Here is a 20532-nt window from a genome sequence, read left to right as displayed (position 1 = left end):
GAGTAATGAGGGATAAAAGGGGTTGACTATGCTGAATATATTTAACTGGCTTCCACGGGTCTAAATTCTAATATGTATACCCTAGTTTCTACTTCTTGAAGCAGGTATATTCAAACTACCAGTGTCAACTGTCTTCTTGATAACAACACTCAACAAACCAGAATGGAAGGGACCTTCCTCATCTTATAAAAGATATCTAGAGAATACCCACAGAAAATATCATACCTAATGGTGAAAGACTGAATTTCCTCTTAAAATCAGGAACAAGACAAGGATTCCTCTCTCAACATTTCTATTTAACATTTTATTAGTGGTTACAACCAGGGCAACTAGCAAGAATAAATAAAGTCATCCAGTCTTGAAAGAAGGAAGCAACATTCTCTCTATTTGTAAATGACATAATCTTTTTTTTTTTTTTTTTTTTTTTTTTTTTTTTTTTTTTTGCGGTAGGCGGGCCTCTCACTGTTGTGGCCTCTCCCCTTGCAGAGCACAGGCTCCGGACGCGCAGGCTCAGCAGCCATGGCTCACGGGCCTAGCCGCTCTGCGGCATGTGGGATCTTCCCAGACCGGGGCACGAACCCGTGTCCCCTGCATCGGCAGGTGGACTCTCAACCACTGCGCCACCAGGGAAGCCCCAAATGACATAATCTTGCATACAGGAAATCCTAAGAAATACTGTTAAAAAATATTAGAACTACTGATAAGCAAGTTTCACAAGATATAGGATATGACAGCAATATATAAAAATCAGTTGTATGTCCAGACACTAATAAAGAATATTCCAAAAACATGAAATTAACAAAACAATTCCTTTACAACTGTGTGGAAAGAATAGAATACTTAGAAATATATTTAATTATAAGAAATGAAAAACCTATACTTTGAAAACTCCAAAGCATTGTTAAAAAAAATAGAGAAGATCCAGATAAATGAAAAGACTTCTCATGTTTATGAGTAAGAAAACTTAATATAGGACGTCAACACTTCTCATAATGTCTACAGACTCAACACAATCCCAATAAAAGTGCCAGCTAACTTTTTTGCAACAACTGGCTAAATTGATCTTAAAATTCATGTAGAAAATGCAAGGAACCAAGAATGCTAAGACAATTTTGAAAATAAAGAGAAAAGTTGGAAGACTCTCACTTCCTGATTTCAAAACCAACATTAAATCTACAATAAAAAAGCTAGTACATTGCTAGCATAAATATAAATGTATAGTTCAATGGAACAAAATTGAGAGTCCAGAAATAAACCCTTATATTTACGGTCAATTTATTTCTGACAAGGGTACCAAAATAATTCAATGGTGAAAAAAATAATCTTTCCAAAAAATGGTTCTGCAGCACTGTAAATCCACATGCAAAAGAATGAATTTGGACTCCTATCTCACACCATGCACAAAAGTTAACTCAACATAAATCACAGACCTAAATGTAAGAGAGAGAACTATATAACTCTTGGAAGAAAATGTAGAAGTACACTTTCATTATTTTGGGTTAAATAAAAGCTTCATAGATATGACACCAAAAGCACAACCAACTAAAGAAGAAAAATGGATAAATTGGACTTCATAACAATTAAAAATATTTATGTTTCAGTGAACAAACAAAAACTGAAAGATAATTCATAATATAGAAGAAAATATTTTCAAATCATATATCTAATAAGAATCTTTATCTATTATATAATAAAGAATATTTATAGGTAAACAATAAAAAGCCAAGTAACTCAATTTTAAAATAAGACAAAGGATTTCAATTGGTATTTCTTCAAAGAAGATATACAATGACCAATAAAACATGAAAAAATTCTCAATATATTTAGTAATCAGGGAAATGCAAATCAAAACCATGATACCACCTAGGTGTCACCCACTAGAATGATTAAAATGTTAAAAGACAGGAAATAACAAGTGGTGGTGAGGATGTAGAAAATTTGAACCCACATTCATTGCTGAATTGTAAAATTATGCAGCCAATTTAGAAAACAGTTCAGGACTACCTCAAAATGGTAATGATGGAATTACCATACTTCTCAGTAATTCTACTCCTAAGTATACACCCAAGATAAGTGAAAATACATGTCCATACAAAAATAAACATTTATAGCAGCATTATTTGTAATAGCTGAAAAGTGGAAACAACCCAAATGTCCACCTCTGATAAATGGAAAAATAAAATGTATTGGGGTGGCCAAAAAGTTTTTTCATTTAGCGAATACATTGTTCAATACAATTATTGGTGAAATGAAAAATATGTCTTTTATTGTTACTTAAAACCAAATAAACTTTTTGGCCAACCCAATAGTGTATCCATACAATGGTATATTATTCAGCAATAAAAATGAATGAAGTATTGATACATCTACCGTGTGGCTGTACTTTGAAAGCATTACGCTAAGTGAAATAATCCAGTCACAAAAAAATCCAATTTTGTGATCCATTTATAAGAAATGTCCAGATTAGGCAATTCTATAACGATGGAAATTAGGTCAATTTTAGCCTAGGGCTGGGGAAAGGAGGGAGGGTAGGAAATGACTGCTAATGGGTACAGGGTTTGTTTTGGGGGTAATGAAAATGTTCTAAGATTATATTGTGGTGATTTTTGCATGACCATTGACTTGTACACTTTAAATAGGTGAATTGTTTGGTAGTTTAATTATATCTCAGTATTGCTCTTTTTTAAAAAAAAATAAACCTGCCTATCAGTTATATTTGCTTAAGTCTTAAGGACATCTCACAATGAACCTGTGAAGTTCCCCCTAAACTTAGTAGTAGTGGTACCATAATATTCCCCCAAAATGACCACATACTAACCCTTGGAACCTGTGAATAAGTTACCTTATATGGAAAAAAGGACTTTGTGGATGTGCTCTAGGCAGAACACAGAGGATATATATGTGGGGGAGGAACTATTTTGTATGATACTATAATGATGTGTATATATCGTTATACATTTGTCCAAACCCATGGAATTGCACAACACTGAGAGTAAACCTAAAGTAAACTATAGATTTTGGGCCATGTGGTGTATCAATAAATGTTCCTCAGTTGTAACAAATGGACCATTCTACTGGGTTATGTTAATAAGGGGGGAGGATACGGATGTTTAGGCACAGTGGGTATGTGGGAAATTTCTGCAACTTCCTCTCAAGTTTTCTGTGACTATACAACTTCTCTAAAAAAAAAGTATCTATTAAATCATTAAAAAACAAACCAATCCAAACAAACAAACAAAATAAGCAGTGGGTCAGGTCTGGCATGCAGGCTATCATTTGGTTACTCTTGGCTTAAACTAAAATACTCTACCATCTGTTCACCACAGAATTGCAGTGTTTTATTTATAAAATATAAATCTGATAATGTTCCTTCCTTGCTAGGAAAACATCAGTGAGTTTTCATATACACTACAGTGGAAAAGACACAGCCTCTTCTACTTTTACTATATCTCCAACCCACTGTAACTTCATCCCAGTTCCTAGTTATGTTAAACCAAAACTTGTTTATTTCAGTTGTTTCTTTCTCAGGGAATTTTTCCAGCTATCTTCTACCTTATGCATACTTTCCTCATATTGGAATCTATTATTTAATTCATATTTATTAGTTAAAATATCACTGTATTAGAGAACTTATCCCTATACAATTACATCCAAATGTGTTCTTTCTAGATATTCTTTCTCAGATAACTGTTTCTTAATAGGATGAAATATCACCATTTGTTTCCCTCTCCCCTGTTTTTCTCTATTGTAAGATAAAGTGCAAAAGGGGAGGGATCATGACTACCTTTACTCCCCTCTGCAGCTCTATTGTTAAATACATGCTCCATAAACATTTGTTGAATGCATAAGTGAATGAATGAGTTTCACAGTTAAAAGATGACAAACTGAGTGTCATAATATGCTAAGGACTGACAGTTAGATGATAGGATTATCTCCCAAACTCCCAGACAAACATATCTGAGTTACAGGAAAACTCTCAGATGAATCATCAGTCCAGAAAATATTTGCTCTATCTCTGTCATATAATATGAACCGTTTTAGTTTTCTAAGAAAGATAATACTGGAGTAAACTTTGAAGAATTGCCATGGTACATGATTTTAAGCATTTATTTGTTCTGTTTTGGTTTTGGTTGGTTGTTTTTTCTCTTTATTTCTTGTGTAATTTAGGATCAGAAAAAGCCCTTTTCGTGCAGGATGTCAAAGCACAAGCGTGGTGAGGAGGAATCTGTGCTAGAGAAAAGGTGGTGGAGATGAGAGATTGATTACACAGAGGGAACTGAACAAATAAAGTTGAAAAAATAAAAGCCAGATTTCTCAGTGTCAAAGAATGGTTTACAATATGGAATGGAAATAAAAATGTATGAACACTAATATTGGATAGAAATTGGACATATGGATAATGAAATCATGGCTTTCAATATATAGAAATAAATATGTATGTAAAAACACCTATGTATGTATATATAGAGATATTTATAAATGTAAATTTTATACATATTATATATGTCCACTATATAGACATAAATGCATACATGCATATATATGTGTAATATATATATATAGAGAGAGAGAGAAGGAGAGAGACTGAGAGAAAGAGACAGAAACAGAAACAGAGGTAGAGAATGAGTGCCTGAGAAAATGACACTCTAATGGCAACAGCACACTCAGCGCCCAGATCTTGGTTCTCAATAACCATTGTCCATTGAAAAGGAACAAAGTTCCTTGGAGATATCACTGATTCCAGGGCTGGAGCAGGAAAATTGTAAGATGATTCTGAAACATTTCATGCCAAAAGGCAGGAAAATGCTTGAAAGGTCAAATTGTTGACAGTCTGAGCATTGAAATAATTAATGGCCTAAGTAGGTTATAACCTATTGAATAAAAGAGAAAAAATAGGAGTCCATACTGATATAAATAAATAAATGTTTACATTGAAAGATTAATTAGATATGAGATATAACATAGTTTCAAAGCACATCTCCAAAAAATACTTAAGAAAAATTGGTAACGAGTGTCTTTTCAGAAGAGTAGCCTGACTGAACCCATCTTAATCAAGTGAGTGATCAATGTGAATATTATCAGAATAAATCAAAAGCATGCATCCCCTGAGAGAATGCTATGAGAGCATAGAAACTTTGTAATATTTCCACAAAAGATACATACTTTGAATCTAACCATGAGAAGACAAAAGCAAATTAAGGGATATTCCACAAAGTAACTGATTTGTAGTTATCAAAGTTTCAAGATCATGTAAGTAAAAGCAAAAGGGAGAGACTGTTCAACACTGAAAGAACATAAAGAGACATATCAACTGCATTTAGAACTGGACCATTTTGCTAAAAAGGACTATATCAGGACAAGTGATGAAACTTAAATAGGGCCAAAGTATTAGGTAGTAGTAATGTATCAGTGTTAAATTTCTGATATAGGTGTTTGTATTGTGGTTATATAGGATAATATCCTTGTTTGTAGAAAATATAAACTAAAGTGTTTTGGGTGATGGGTCCTCATGTTGGCAACCTACTCTTAAGTGTCTCAGGGGAAAATGGTCTTTGTACTGTGCTTGTCTTTTCCCTAAGTTAATGATTGTTTCAAATTTAAATAAAGATTTAAAATATTTTAAAAAGTAAAAAGATAAAAAACGATTAATTAATTTAGTAAAAATTCTATTGTACGATTTCCTTACACTGGCTTCATTTCAAAGTGATTTCTGAAGGTCATTCAAAACAGAATGATCTCCACCTGTGAGGAGACAATATGGTGGACAGTTTCCCTCAGATGTTTGATACAGAGGAGTTGCAAATTGGGATGAGGGAATTTCTACTAATCTATAAAGAAGGACAAGTACCAGAGTTTGTTTCTTCCATCAAGAAACATAGAATCCAGGGCTTCCCTGGTGGCACAGTGGTTGAGAGTCTGCCTGCCGATGCAGGGGACGTGGGTTCATGCCCCAGTCCGGGAAGAGCCCACATGCCGTGGAGTGGCTGAGCCCATGAGCCATGGCCACTGAGCCTGCACGTCCAGAGCCTGTGCTCCACAATGAGAGAAGACACAACAGTGAGAGGCCCACGTATCATAAAAAAAAAAAAAAAAGAGAGAGAGAAACGAAACATACAATCTGGAGAAGCAAGAAGAACTACAATCGTGCAGCCTGTGGAAGAAAAACCACATTCACAGAAAGATAGACAAGATGAAAAGGCAAAGGGCTATATACCAGATGAAGGAACAAGATAAAACCCTAGAAAAACAATTAAATGAAGTGGAGATAGGCAACCTTCCAGAAAAATAATTCAGAAAAATGACAGTAAAGATGATCCAGGACCTCAGAAAAAGAATGGAGGCAAAGATCGAGAAGATGCAACACATGTTTAACAAAGACCTAGCAGAATTAAAGAACAAACAAACACAGATGAACAATACAATAACTGAAATGAAAACTACACTACAAGGAACCAATAGCAGAATAACTGAGGCAGAAGAAGGGATAAGTGACCTGGAAGACACAATGGTGGAATTCACTGTTGTGGAACAGATTAAAGAGAAAGGAATGAAAAGAAATGAAGACAGCCTAAGAGACCTCTGGGACAACATTAAATGCAACAACATTCTCATAATAGGGGTCCCAGAAGGAGAAGAGAGAGAGAAAGTACTAGAGAAAATATTTGAAGAGATTATAGTCGAAAACTTCCCTAACATGGGAAAGGAAATAGCCACCCAAGTCCAGGAAGCACAGTGAGTCCCATACAGGGTAAACTCAAGGAGAAACACACCGAGTCACATAGTAATCAAATTGGCAAAAATTAAAGACAAAGAAAAATTATTGAAAGCAGCAAGGGAAAAATGACAAATAACATACAAGGGAACTTCCATAAAGTTAACAGCTGATTTCTCAACAGAAACTCTACAAGCCAGAAGGGACTGGCATGATATACTTAAAGTGATGAAAGGGAAGAACCAACAGCCAATATTATTCTACCCAGCAAGGATCTCATTCAGATTCGATGAAGAAATCAAAAGCTTTAAAGACAAGCAAAAGCTAAGAGAATTCAACACCACCAAAACAGCTCTACAACAAATGCTAAAGGAACTACTCTAAGTGGGAAACACAAGAGAAGAAAACGACCTACAAAAACAAACAAAAAACAATTAAGAAAATGGTCATAGGAACATACAGATCAATAACTACCTTAAACGTCAATGGATTAAATGCTCCAACCAAAGACACAGCCTCACTGAGTGGATACAAAAACAAGACCCATATATGCTGTCTACAAGAGACCCACTTTGGACCTAGGAACACATACACAATGAAAATGAGGGGATGGAAAAAGATATTCCATGCAAATGGAAAACAAAAGAAAGCTAGAGTAGCAATATTCATATCAGATAAAATAGACTTTAACATAAAGAATTTTACAAGAGACAAGGAAGGACACTACATAATGAACAAGGGATCAATCCAGGAAGAAGAGATAACAATTATAAATATATATGCACCCAACATAGGAGCACCTCAATACATAAGGCAACTGCTAACAGCTATAAAAGAGGAAATCGACAGTAACACAATAATAGTGGGGGACTTTAACACCTCACTTACACAAATGGACAGATCATCCAGAATGAAAATAAATAAGGAAACAGAAGCATTAATTGACACAATAGACCAGACAGATTTAATTGATATTTATAGGACATTCCATCCAAAAACAGCAGATTACACTTTCTTCTCAAGTGTGCACGGAACATTCTCCAGGATAGATCATATGTTGGGTCACAAATCAAGCCTCAGTAAATTTAAGAAAATTGAAGTCATATCAAGCATCTTTTCTGACCACAGTGCTATGAGATTAGAAGTGAATTACAGGGAAAAAAATGTAAAAAATACAAACACATGGAGGCTAAACAATACATTACTAAATAACCAAGAGATAACTGAAGAAATCAAAGAGGGAATCAAAAAATACCTGGAAACAAATGACAATGAAAACATGACAGTCCAAAACCTATGGGATGCAGCAAAAGCAGTTCTAAGATGCAAGTTTGTAGCAATACAAGCCTACCTCAAGAAACAAGAAAAGTCTAAAATAAACAATCTAACTTTACATCTAAAGGAACTAGAGAAAGAAGAGCAAACAAAACCCAAGTTAGCAGAAGGAAAGAAATAATAAAGATCAGAGCAGAAATAACTGAAATAGATTCAAAGAAAACAATAGCAAAGATGAATAAAACTAAAAGCTGGTTCTTTGAGAAGATAAACAAAATTGATAAACCATTAGCCAGACTTATCAAGAAAAAGAGGGAGAGGACTCAAATTAATAAAATTAGAAATGAAAAAGGAGAAGTTACAACAGACAACGCAGAAATACAAAGCATCCTAAGAGACTACTACAAGCAACTCGATGCCAGTAAAATGGACAGCCTGGAAGAAATGGACAAATTCTTAGAAAGGTATAACCTTCCAAGGCTGAACCAGGAAGAAATAGAAAATATGAACAGACCAATTACAAGTAATGAAATTGAAACTGTGATTAAAAATCTTCCAACAAACAAAAGTCCAGTACCAGATGGCTTCACAGGTGAATTCTATCAAACATTTAGAGAAGAGCTAACACCCATCCTTCTCAAACTCTTCCAAAAAATTGCAGAGGAAGGAACACTCCCAAACTCATTCTATGAGGCTACCATCAGCCTGATACCGAAACCAGACAAAGATACTAAAAAAAATAAATTACAGACCAATATCACTGATGAATAGATGCAAAAATGCTCAACAAAATACTAGCAAACAGAATCCAACAACAACTTTAAATGATCACACACCATGATCAAGTGGGATTTTTCCCAGGGATGCAAGGATTCTTCAATATATGCAAAACAATCAATGTGATACACCATATTAACGAATTGAAGAATAAAAACCAAATGATCATCTCAATAGATGCAGAAAAAGCTTTTGACAAAACTCAACACCAATTTATGATAAAAACTCCCCAGAAAGTGGGCACAGAGGGAACCTACCTGAACATAATAATGGCCATATATGACAATCCCTCAGCAAACATCATTCTCAATGGTGAAAAACTGAAAGCATTTCCTCTAAGATCAGGAACAAGATAAGATGTCCACTCTCACCGCTATTATTCAACATAGTTTTGGAAGTCCTAGCCTCAGCAATCAGAGAAGAAAAAGAAATAAACGGAATACAAATTGGAAAAAAAAGAAGTAAAACTGTCACTGTTTGCTGATGACAAGGTACTATACATAGAGAATCCTAAAGATGCCACCAGAAAACTACTAGAGGTAATCAATGAATCTGGTAAAGTTGCAGGATATAAAATTAAGGCACAGGAATCTCTTGCATTCCTAGACACTAATGATGAAAAATCTGAAAGAGAAATTAGGGAAACACTCCCATTTACCACTGCAAAAAAAAAAAAAAAAGAATAAAATACCTAGGAATAAACCTACCTAGGGAGACAAAAGACCTATATGCAGATAACTATAAGACAGTGATGAAAGAAATTAAAGATGATACAAACAGATGGAGAGATATACCATGTTCTTGGATTGGAAGAATCAATATTGTGATAATGAGTATACTACCCAAAGCAATCTACAGATTCAATGCAATCCCTATCAAATTACCAATGGCATTTTTTTACAGAACTAGAACAAAAAATTTCAAAATTTGTATGGAGACACAAAAGACCCCAGCTAGCCAAAGCAGTCTTGAGGGAAAAAAATGGAGCTTGAGGAATCAGACTCCCTGACTTCAGACTATACTACAAAGCTACAGTAATCAAGACAATATGGTACTGGCACAAAAACAGAAACACAGATCAATGGAACAAGATAGAAAGCCTAGAGGTAAACCCACGCACCTATGGTCAACTAATCTTTGACAAAGGAGGCAAGGATATACAATGGAGAAAAGACAGCCTCTTCAATAAGTGGTGCTGGGAAAACTGGATAGCTACATGTAAAAGAATGAAATTAGAACACTCCCTAACACCATACACAAAAATAAACTTAAAATGGATTAGAGACCTAAATGTAAGACTGGACACTGTAAAACTGTTAGAGGAAAACATAGGAAGAACACTGTTTGACATAAATCACAGCAAGATGTTTTATGATCCACCTCCTAGCATAATGGAAATAAAAACAAAAATAAACAAATGGGACCTAATGAAATTTCAAAGCTTTTGCACAGCAAAGGAAACCATAAACAAGACAAAAAGACAATGCTCAGAATGGGACAAAATATTTGCAAATGAATCAACAGACAAAGGATTAATCTCCAAAATATATAAACAGTTCATGCAGCTTGATATTAATAAAACAAACAACCCAATCCAAAAATGGGCAGAAGACCTAAATAGACATTTCTCCAAAGAAGACATAGCAATGGCCAAGAAACACATGAAAACCTGCTCATCATCACTAATTATTAGAGGAATGCAAATCAAAACTACAATGAGGTATCACCTCACACCAGTTAGAATGGGCTTCATCAATAAATCTACAAACAACAAATGCTGGAGAGGGTGTGGAGAAAAGGGAACCCTCTTGCACTGTTGGTGGGAATGTAATCTGATACAGCCACTATGGAGAACAGTACAGAGGTTCCCTAAAAAACTAAAAATAGAATTACCATATGATCCAGCAATCCCACTTCTGGGCATATACCCAGAGAAAACCACAATTCAAAAAGACACATGCACCCCAATATTCATTGCAGCACTATTTACAATAGCCAGACCATGGAAGAAACCTAAATGCCCAGCAACAGACGAATGGATAAAGAAGATGTGGTACATATATACAATGGAATATTACTCAGCCATAAAAAGGAATGAAATTGGGTCATTTTTTGAGATGTAGCTCGATCTAGAGACCATCATACAGAGTGAAGTAAGCCAGAAAGAGAAAAACAAATATTGTATATTAACACATATATGTGGAATGTAGAAAAATGGTACAGATGAACCAGTTTGCAGGGCAGAAATTGAGACACAGATGTAGAGAACAAATGTATGGACACCAAGGGAGGAAAGCTGCAGGTGGGTCGGGGTGGTGGTGTGATGAATTGGGCGATTGGGACAATATGTATACACTGATGTGTATAAAATTGATGACTAATAAGAATGTGCTGTATAAAAAAAAATTTGTGATCAAATGTATTCTATTGGAAAGAAGCAAAAATAGACCATATTTACTGTCTAAATTATATAATAATTTAATGTTATTTAGCATCTATTGCTGATGTAAAAAAGAAAAAGAAACATAGAATCTGGTTTCTCCACCCTATACTTTCTACTACTTATAATTTCCCAAATCTTTCAGTATTCTCTGTGATTATTTTATGCATATCTGAAATCATAAAACTTGTATAATGAATTTATCCACAGTGTTATTTTAAGGGAATGTTCTGTGTGCTTGAAACCTTTAAAAAGTGACTATTTTAAATGCAAGTTTATATTGCTACTCAAAGGTGGTCTATAAATTAAAGCTATTATAATTAAGATTAAGTTCTTATATTCATATTTTCATATATCAGTGTGAATAATAGTACTTAACTTTTTTTTTTTTTTTTTTGGCGGTACACGGGCCTCTCACTGCTGTGGCCTCTCCCGTTGTGGAGCACAGGCTCCAGACATGCAGGCTCTGTGGCATGTGGGATCTTCCCGGACTGGGGCACGAACCCGTGTCCCCTGCATCGGCAGGTGGACTCTCAACCACTACGCCACCAGGAAAGCCCAGTACTTAACATTTTGACATCTGATTTTATTATTCTCTCATTCAATATGTAATGATTTCAATGTATTTGAAGACAATTTTATTATTTTTGAAGAGCAATTTTTTCACTTGAAAATGGAAATGAAGTGAAAAATATGATCCAATGTGAAGAAATTTGCTTAACATTTTGTAATTAAAGCAAGCATTTATTCCTTTATACTATATGTTCTTATAAGTTTGTCATAATAATCATTTAAAACCTAAATGTAAAGCAAAACCAGTGATTAGTACCTTTTATTGTATTTAAACTTGTATTTTAAAAATCTTTCTGAAAAAGAATAAGGAGCAGGAAAATAGAGCAAAATTGAATAACTGAATATGCAGCATATAAATGTAACTGGAGTAGGAAAATCAGTTGTCAATTTTGTCTCTGAAAAAGCTTTGGGTTTCAGCCCCCTCTTCCTACCCCCACTATCAGCATGGCTTACTTGGACATGGATGACCACAATCTTAGCTAAGCCTTTTGACATTCCAATTTGGGGCATATGTTGCATAAGAGATACAATGCCCTCTCTATAGCACCATATGTATACTTGCCAATATAATCATTATTGAAGTTATTTATGGAGGTTCCCAAAAAAGTCAGACTTCTAGGAGAATTGAGTTAAAGCTATTAGTGTAGTGGTTCTCAACACTCACTGTGCCTCTAAATTACAGGGCAATGTTTTTAAAATAACAGTGTTTGGGGTTAACTTGTACAGATTCAGTTTTATGTCGTCCAAGATAGGACCTGAGCATTAGAATTTTTTTTTTTTTAAAGAGGCCTCCAGATAATGCTTAAGTTGATAGGTTTGGCCAACAGTGATCTAGAAAAAGCAGCAATCTTTCATTAAAGGCCTTCAGAGAAAGATGAAGGTCAGTGTTTTTTAGAGCATCTTATAGAAATTTGGTTTCAACAGTAGGACTTGGAACATTATATTAGGTGGAAGATCAGGAAAGGGAGAAGCAAGTAAACCCTACACCAATTCAATCAAAGCAGCTATATTTAATTGTGTGCTTTTTTCTTCCTTGAAAATAATTCTCCTATTAAATATATTTTTAAAACACTAATTTAATTCTACCCCAAGAGAATCCCAGAGATGTGAAATATCTTGCCAAGATCACACAGATAATTTAAAGTACTCAGAACATGTTCTGCTGGGAGTTAGTCATGCAGTTATTTTTTCATACTTTCATTTTTTCCTCTCAAGTAAGTTAATTATAATGATGTTGACTGTTGCTGATTTTTAAAAACTAAGTTTTAATAAAATCAGAAATAAATATTTGAGGAACAGTTGTTTTAGGATTCTCTAAAAACCAAAGAACAGGTATCTTTTTTTTTTTTTTTTTTTTTGCTGTATGTGGGCCTCTCACTGTTGTGGCCTTTTCCGTTGTGGAGCACAGGCTCTGGACGCGCAGGCTCAGCGGCCATGGCTCACGGGCCCAGCTGCTCCGTGGCATGTGGGATCTTCCTGGACCGGGGCATGAACCCGCGTCCCCTGCATCGGCAGGCAGACTCTCAACCACTGTGCCACCAGGGAAGCCCAGAACAGGTATCTCTTGCTTTTCAAAAATTCTCTTTATACCACGTCACTTTTATGAAAGACTTAAATTACTACCTGTTTTTTCTAACCAAAAGAAATCCAAAGAGGATTTTCGATTTTATGAAAAAAGAAAAAAAAAAGGTGTTCAACGTTTGTTTTTCAGTGGGCCTCTGTAATTGAGGCAGTGTGCACCCTGAGGGAGAATGGCATCACAAAGCTCCTTCCCCAGGAGCTGCACTTAGCATCTCAGCATCAAGCCACCATAGCTTTGAACTCTGTCTGTGATCATGTGTGCTTTATCTCAATTTATTTTGTATATCCGTTAATAAGATGTGTCCTAACGTAACTGCTTCTTCACTGTAGCCCATTCTGGCTAAAGAAAGATTTCATAGGACTGGTCTACTTTCAGACAGTGGGGGAAACCCTGTAGTTGAAAGATGCAGCTTTCAAGTCAAATGTTATTAATTAAATATAAACTCCACCTAGTGTCAACTTGCTGAAACTGCCGTCATATGCTACATTGATTTTACAAATACTGAAATCACATGCAGTTATCTTTAAAATCGTTTAGTTAGACCTTGTCAAAGATATAGATGAAATCACAAAAGTTAGATGCTTTATTTCTCCAATCACATAGGTATGCAGAGCTAGAGCCACACACAGATATGTAAAAACTATACTTATACTTGCTACTGGAAAAACAGTATGGTCCATATTATTAATCTCAGAACCTCCATGAATCATCAACCCACAAAATAATTTACTGTAACATAGGCACTAAGTTTATCTGTAGGTAACCTGTTCAAAAAATTGAGTTATTGGGAAAGAGAGATTCATCCAATTTTTTGCTATATAATGCACTGAATTTTTAAACTTAGTGTTCTCAGGGCCATTCTCCATATGTTGATTTTTAAGTACAAAAATAATAATTATTCAAATATGATTAGTGACTCTGTATGAGTCATTTAAATTTATATATTAAAAGTAATATATTTGAGATATCATTATAAAAAAGCAATAAGCGTATGTAAACACAAAGTGTTACATATATGTGGGTGGTATAGATTGAGAAAATCATGACCTAAAACCTTTCTCCTGTAGTGAGTTGTTTGAGGCTTGGCAGCCATGGGAGATAAAACACTGCTGCATTTGAAGGCTGGAAACTTTCCACCTATGCAAAGCTTGAATTTGAAATAGAGCAAAGAATTCTAGTTAATGATACAGATTTTGCAGCCAGATATATATATGTACATCCTGGATCAACAACTTCCTCATTATGCTACTTAAATACTCTGTCTTATTTCATAGTCTTTAATTATGTTTTAATCTTTAAATCAATCACAATAATATCTAACTAAGAGACTGGGGAGGATTAAGTGACTTACTATGTATAAAGGGATGCAAAACAGTGTCTGGAAAATAGCAGTTTCTTGATATTTTATTAATTTAGTTTTTATTGAAGTAAAACATATAAAAAGTATAAAAGACATTAGGTGTAGAATTCAGTAAATTGTAAGAGTATTAATATTTAACCATCACCCAGGTCAAGAAATAGATCAATGCCAACAACACTGAAGACTCCCTTTTCTCCCTCCCATTATCTACCTTGTCCTCCCATCCCCAAAGAAACTGCCATTTGACTTCTAATACTGTAGATGTTTTGCCTGTTCTTTTTTAATACACATGTGAAAATATTCAGTATACATTCCATAGCATCTGATTTCTTTGCCTTAATGTATTTTTGAGAACCATCTGATTCTATACAACTTACTTTCCCATTTTTACTTTTGTATGGTATTTCTTTATATGAACATAACACATTAACTGTTTAAAACTACAGGTGAAATATACTGTTTTACTCTCTTAATGATGTTTGTTCATGAGCAGAATAAATTAATTTTATGTAATATTATTTACCATCATTTTCTTTATAGTTGCTGCCTTTTGTCTCACTTAAGTCATATTTCCCTAAGTAAGGATTATGAAATTATTTTCCTGTATTATTTTCTTGAAGCTTTTTGTTTACTTTCACACTCATCTACAATTCACTTAAAAATAATTGTATTTGTTAAGCAGGAGCGAATTTTTATGTATTTCTTTATAGATATATAAATATCCAGTTGACAGAACATCATTCTTTGAAAAGATTGTCTTTTCCATACTGTTCTACAATGCCACGTGTGGTATAAACAGAATGTTCCTACACGCATCAATCTATTTCTGGACTTTTATCTCTGTTTCATAGGTGGGTCTATTTGTCTCTTCTTGCACCAATACCTCATAATCTTATTTGATGTAACTTTATAGGATATCTTGCAATTTGGTAAAGGAAGTCCTTTGACTTTGTTGGACTTCTATATTGTCTTGGATGATCATATTCTTTTACATTGCCATGCGTATTGTGAAATCACCAAGTCCATTTCTGGAAAAAAAAAAAAGCTTCTGGGATTTATTTGGGCTTTTTAAAATCTCTAGACTAATCTGGGTAACATTCTTATCATTATAATACTGAGTTCTGATTCATATACTTTGTAAATGCTTTAATATTTTATTTATTTTTAATATTTCATAACATTTCAAAATGTTCTTTGTAAAGATCCTGCACATCTTCTGTTAAATTGTTTCCATGTCTTTCTTCAAGTTTTATTGAGAAATAATTGACATACTTCACTGTGTAAGTTTAAGGTATACAGCAAAATGGTTTGATTTGCATATATTGTGAATTGATTGCCACATTAGGTTCAGCTAACATCCATCTTCTTATACAAATACAATAAAAAAAAAGTTCTTCTTGTGATAGAACTCTTAGGATTTACTCTCTTAATTTTCTTACATATCTTATAGCAGTATTAGCTATAGTCACCAAGCTGTATATTACATTCCTAGTACTTACTTATAAGTGGAGACTGTACCTTTTGACTATCTTTCTCCAGTTCCCCCCACCCCCTTCACATTCTGCCTCTGGTAACCACAAGTCTGAACTCTTTTTCTATGAGTTTTTTTTTTTTAATTCTACATATAAGTGAACTCATACTGTATTCATCTTTCTCTATCTAATGTATTTTACTTAACATGATGCCTTCAAGATGTCCCCCACTTTTATGGCTGAATAATATTCCTCTGTGTGTGTGTGTGTGTGTGTGTGTGTATACAACTTCTTTATCCATTCATCTATTGATGGACACTCAGACTCAGGTTGTTTTCAAATCTTGAACATTGTAAGTATTGCTGATATGAACATGGGGGTACAGATATCTTTTTGAATCAGTGTTTCATTCCTTTGGATATATTCCCAGAAGTGGAATTGTTGGATCATACTGTAGTTCTATTTTTAATTTTTTGACTATACTCCATATGTGTTACATAGTGGCTGTACAAATTCACAATCCCTCAAACAGTCCACAAGGGTTCCCTTTTCTCCTCATCCATGCCAGCATTTATTTCTTTGATGATGGTCATTCTAATGGTTTGAGGTAGCATCTCATTGTGGTTTTAATTTGTATTTCCCTAATGACTAGTAATTTTGATCATTTTTCATGAACCTATTGACCTTTTATATGTCTTCTTTAGAGAAATGTCTATTCATATTCTTATCCCATTTTTAATTGAGTTATTTGGGGTTTGGGGGTGGGGGTTGTTTGCATGTTTACTATTGAATTGCATGAGTTCTTTATATATTTTGGATATTAACCCCTTATCCGATATATGGTTTACAAATATTTTCCCCAATTTATAGGGTGTCTCTTCCCTTTGCTGATGGTTTCTTTTGCTGTACAAAAGCTTTTTAGTTTGATGTAGTCCTGCTTGTTTACTTTTTATTTTGTTGCTTGTGCTTTAGGTATAATATCCAAAAAATAATTATGAAGACCCATGGCAAGGAGCCTATTCCTAGGTTTTCTTCTAGGAGTTTCACAGTTTCAAGTCTTACACTTAAGTCTTTGACCTATTTTGAGTTAATTTTTGTGAGTGGTGTAAGAAATTGGTCCAGTTTCTTTATATTACATGTGAATATCCAATTATCACAGCACCATTTATCAAACAGACCGTCTTTTCTCTAGTGAGTATTCTTGGCTCCCTTGACAAATATTAGTTGGCTGTTTATGCTTGTTTACTTCTCGGCTCTCAGGTCTGTTCCATTGGTGTATTTGTCTGTTTTTATACCAGTGCCATACTGTTTTGATTATTGTAGCTTTATAATATAGCTTGAAATCAGGAATTGTGACGCCCCGTGCTTTGTTCTTCTTTCTCAGGATTTCTTTGTCTATTCGGTGGTCTTTGGTAGTTCCATGTAAACTTTAGAAGTGTATTTTTCTATTTCTGTAAAAAAAGTGCCATTGGAATCTTGATAGGGACTGCATTAAATCTATAGATGGCTTTTGACAGTACTGACATTTTAACAATATTAATTCTTCCTATCCATGAATACAACATAACTTTACCTTTATTTATATTTTCTTTTATTTCTTTTTTCAATGTTTTATAGTTTTTAAAGTGATCTTTCACCTCCTTAGTTAAATTTATTCCAAAGTATTTTTCACACTACTGTAAATGAGATCAATTTCTTTATTTCTTTTTCAGGAAATCCATTGTTAGTGTAAGGAAAGATTGATTTTTATATGTTAGTGTTGAATTCTGGATCTTTACTAAATTCGTTCATTAGATCTAACAGTTCTTTGGTTGAATATTTAGGATTTTCTATATATAAAATCATGTCATCTGCAAATAGAGAAAATTTTACTTCTCCCTTTCCCATTCTGATACTTTTAATTTCTTTTTCTTGCCTGATTGCTCTAGCTAGGACTTCTAGTACTATGTTGAATAAGAGTAGTGAGAGTGGGCACTCATCTTATTCCTGATCTTAGAGTAAATGCTTGCAATTTTTCACCGTTTAGTATGATGTTAGCTGTGAACTTGCCATATGTAGCCTATTACATTAAGATATACTTCTTCAATGGCTAATTTGTTAAGAGATTTTAAAATCTATGAATGTTGAATTTTGTCAAATGTTTTTTCTGCATCTGTTGAGATGATCATGTGATTATTTTTTTCATTTTAGTAATATGATGTACCAATTTATTGATTTGTGTATTTTAAACCATCTTTGCATCCCAGGAATAAACTTCACTTGATTGTGGTGAATGAGCCTTTCAATGTTCTGCTGAATTTTGTTTGCTAGTATTTTATTAAGAATCTTTGAATCTATATTCATCTGTGATATTGGCCTATAGTTTTGTGGTTTTTTTCTAGTAGTGTCCTTTTCTGATTTTGGTGTCAGGATAATTCTGGCCTCATAAAATGAATTTGGAATTGTTCTTTCCTATTCAATTTTTTGGAAGAGTTTGAAAAGGATTGGTGTTAATTTTTGAAATGTTTGGTAGAATTCAGCAGTGAATCATCTAGTCTTGAACTTTTCTTTGTTGGGAGAGTTTTGATTACTGATTCAATCTCCTTAGTAGATATTAGTCTATTTAGATGTTTAATTTCTTCTGGATTCAGTCATGGTATGTTGAATGTTTCTGGGATTTTTTTCATTTCTTCTAGGATGCTCACTTTGTTGACATACAGTTGTACATAGTAGCCTCTTAATATTCCTTGAATTTCTGTGGTATCCATTGTAATGTTTCATTTTTCATTTATAATTTTGTTGGTTTGGGTTCTTTCTCTTTTTTCCTTGGTTGATATAAGTAGGGTTTGTCAATTTCATTTATCTTTTCAAAGAACAAATTCTTAGTTTGGCTAGTGTTTTCTATTATTTTTATGTTCTCTATTTTATTTATTTCTGCTCTGATTTTTTTTTTTTTTTTTTTTTTTTTTTTTTTTACTAACTTTGGGCTTAGTTTCTTTATCTGGGATCTTTCTTGCTTCTTAATGTAGATGTTTATTGCTATAAACTTCCCTCTTAGAACTGCTTTTGCTGTATTCTGTAAGTTCTGGTATGTTTTATTTCCATTTTCATTTGTCTCAAGAAACTTTTTAATTTACCCTTTAGTATCTTCTTTGATCCATTGTTGTTCACTAGAATGTTGTTTAACTTCTGTGTGTTCATGAATTTTTCAGTTTTCCTCTTGTTGTTGATTTCTAGTTTCATGTCATTGTCAGTAGAGAAGATAGTTGGGATGATTTCAATCTTCTTGAGTTGGCTAAGTTTGTGGTCTAACATATGGTCTATACTAGAATATGCTCTATACGTGTTCTGTTGTTTTTGGATAGAATATTCTGTATGTGTCTGTTAGGCTACTGTACATAGGGCTATTGAATGGCCTACAAAGTTTCCTGAGTTCTCTAGCTAGGTCCCCTGTTCAGACAGGCTTAAGGCTACCCAGAAATGAGTGGGGCTATAAATGAGTGCAGCAAGCAGCTCCAAAGCCATTAAAGCTCTTTGTCGTCTTAACTCAAAGTGACCCACTCCCCAAGTTCTCTGGCTGAATAAGCCACTGGCTTTGCTTTGCAAACTATCAGCTCTGCCTGCCTTTCCACTTGAGTTCCACTGGACCACACATGTACCAGGAGTTGTCACCAGTTCTTCTGGTCAGATAGGGCCAGAAGACACTTTTTACAGTGAGTGGAGCTGTGTCTCAGCTCCTAGTGGAGCTATGTCTCAGCTCCTTTGCCTAGGCAGGAGGGTGAAGGTCCACTCCATGTTACTATCAATTTCCCAAAAAATTATTTCTAGTTCGGAGAGGCCCAGAACTATCACTAGCCTTGGCTATGAATTAACCCCCTTGCCTGGGCATAGCACAGGAATACTCCAGTCCTGATACTGAATTTGCTCTGGGGATGATCAACGCTGTCTGCCCTTCTCATGGCTTGAGCACCTTTGGGCTGCACAGCTTCCAAGAGTAGTCACCAGCCCCCCTAGTCAGATGGGGCAGGAAGACACTCTCTACAGTGGGTGTGGCTGTGACTCAGCTTCTTGCCTGGGTATAAACATCCTAGACTCTAGGGCCAGCAAAACTCCTTGTTTGAAGATGTGAACAGGCAGATCTGCATCCTGTCAAGTTCCCTGGTCAAAGTGTACCCCTGACTTGGTTCTGCAGATGAGCAAAGCCACTGGTTGGGATTACTTACTACTTGGGCACTGCAGGTATGAACTTTGTCAACCAAGATCTGTGTGCTGGTTGTTGCAAGCCCCTCCCCCCTTTCTCCATCACAGTCAGATTCCCAGTAATCACAACCCACAGGTTCCCCTGAAATCCTCATGGTATGA

At 34.6% G+C, this 20532-nt stretch overlaps 1 long non-coding RNA gene across 1 annotated transcript in view; it reads left to right on the top strand.

The window, feature by feature from the left end:
• Positions 1–20342: 20342 nt before the first annotated feature.
• LOC308616581 overlaps positions 20343–20532 on the top strand; it is a 61707-nt gene continuing 61517 nt past the window's right edge. The window contains exon 1 of the long non-coding RNA XR_014015726.1: positions 20343–20409. This is a non-coding gene — a long non-coding RNA (uncharacterized lncRNA). The remainder of the gene's footprint in view (positions 20410–20532) is intronic.

Source organism: Mesoplodon bidens (genome assembly GCF_964165515.1).
Source record: "Mesoplodon bidens genome assembly, chromosome: 4".
Taxonomy (NCBI): Eukaryota; Metazoa; Chordata; class Mammalia; order Artiodactyla; family Ziphiidae; genus Mesoplodon; species Mesoplodon bidens.
Note: the sequence above shows the minus strand (reverse complement) of the source record. Positions and strands in the feature narration are given on the sequence as shown.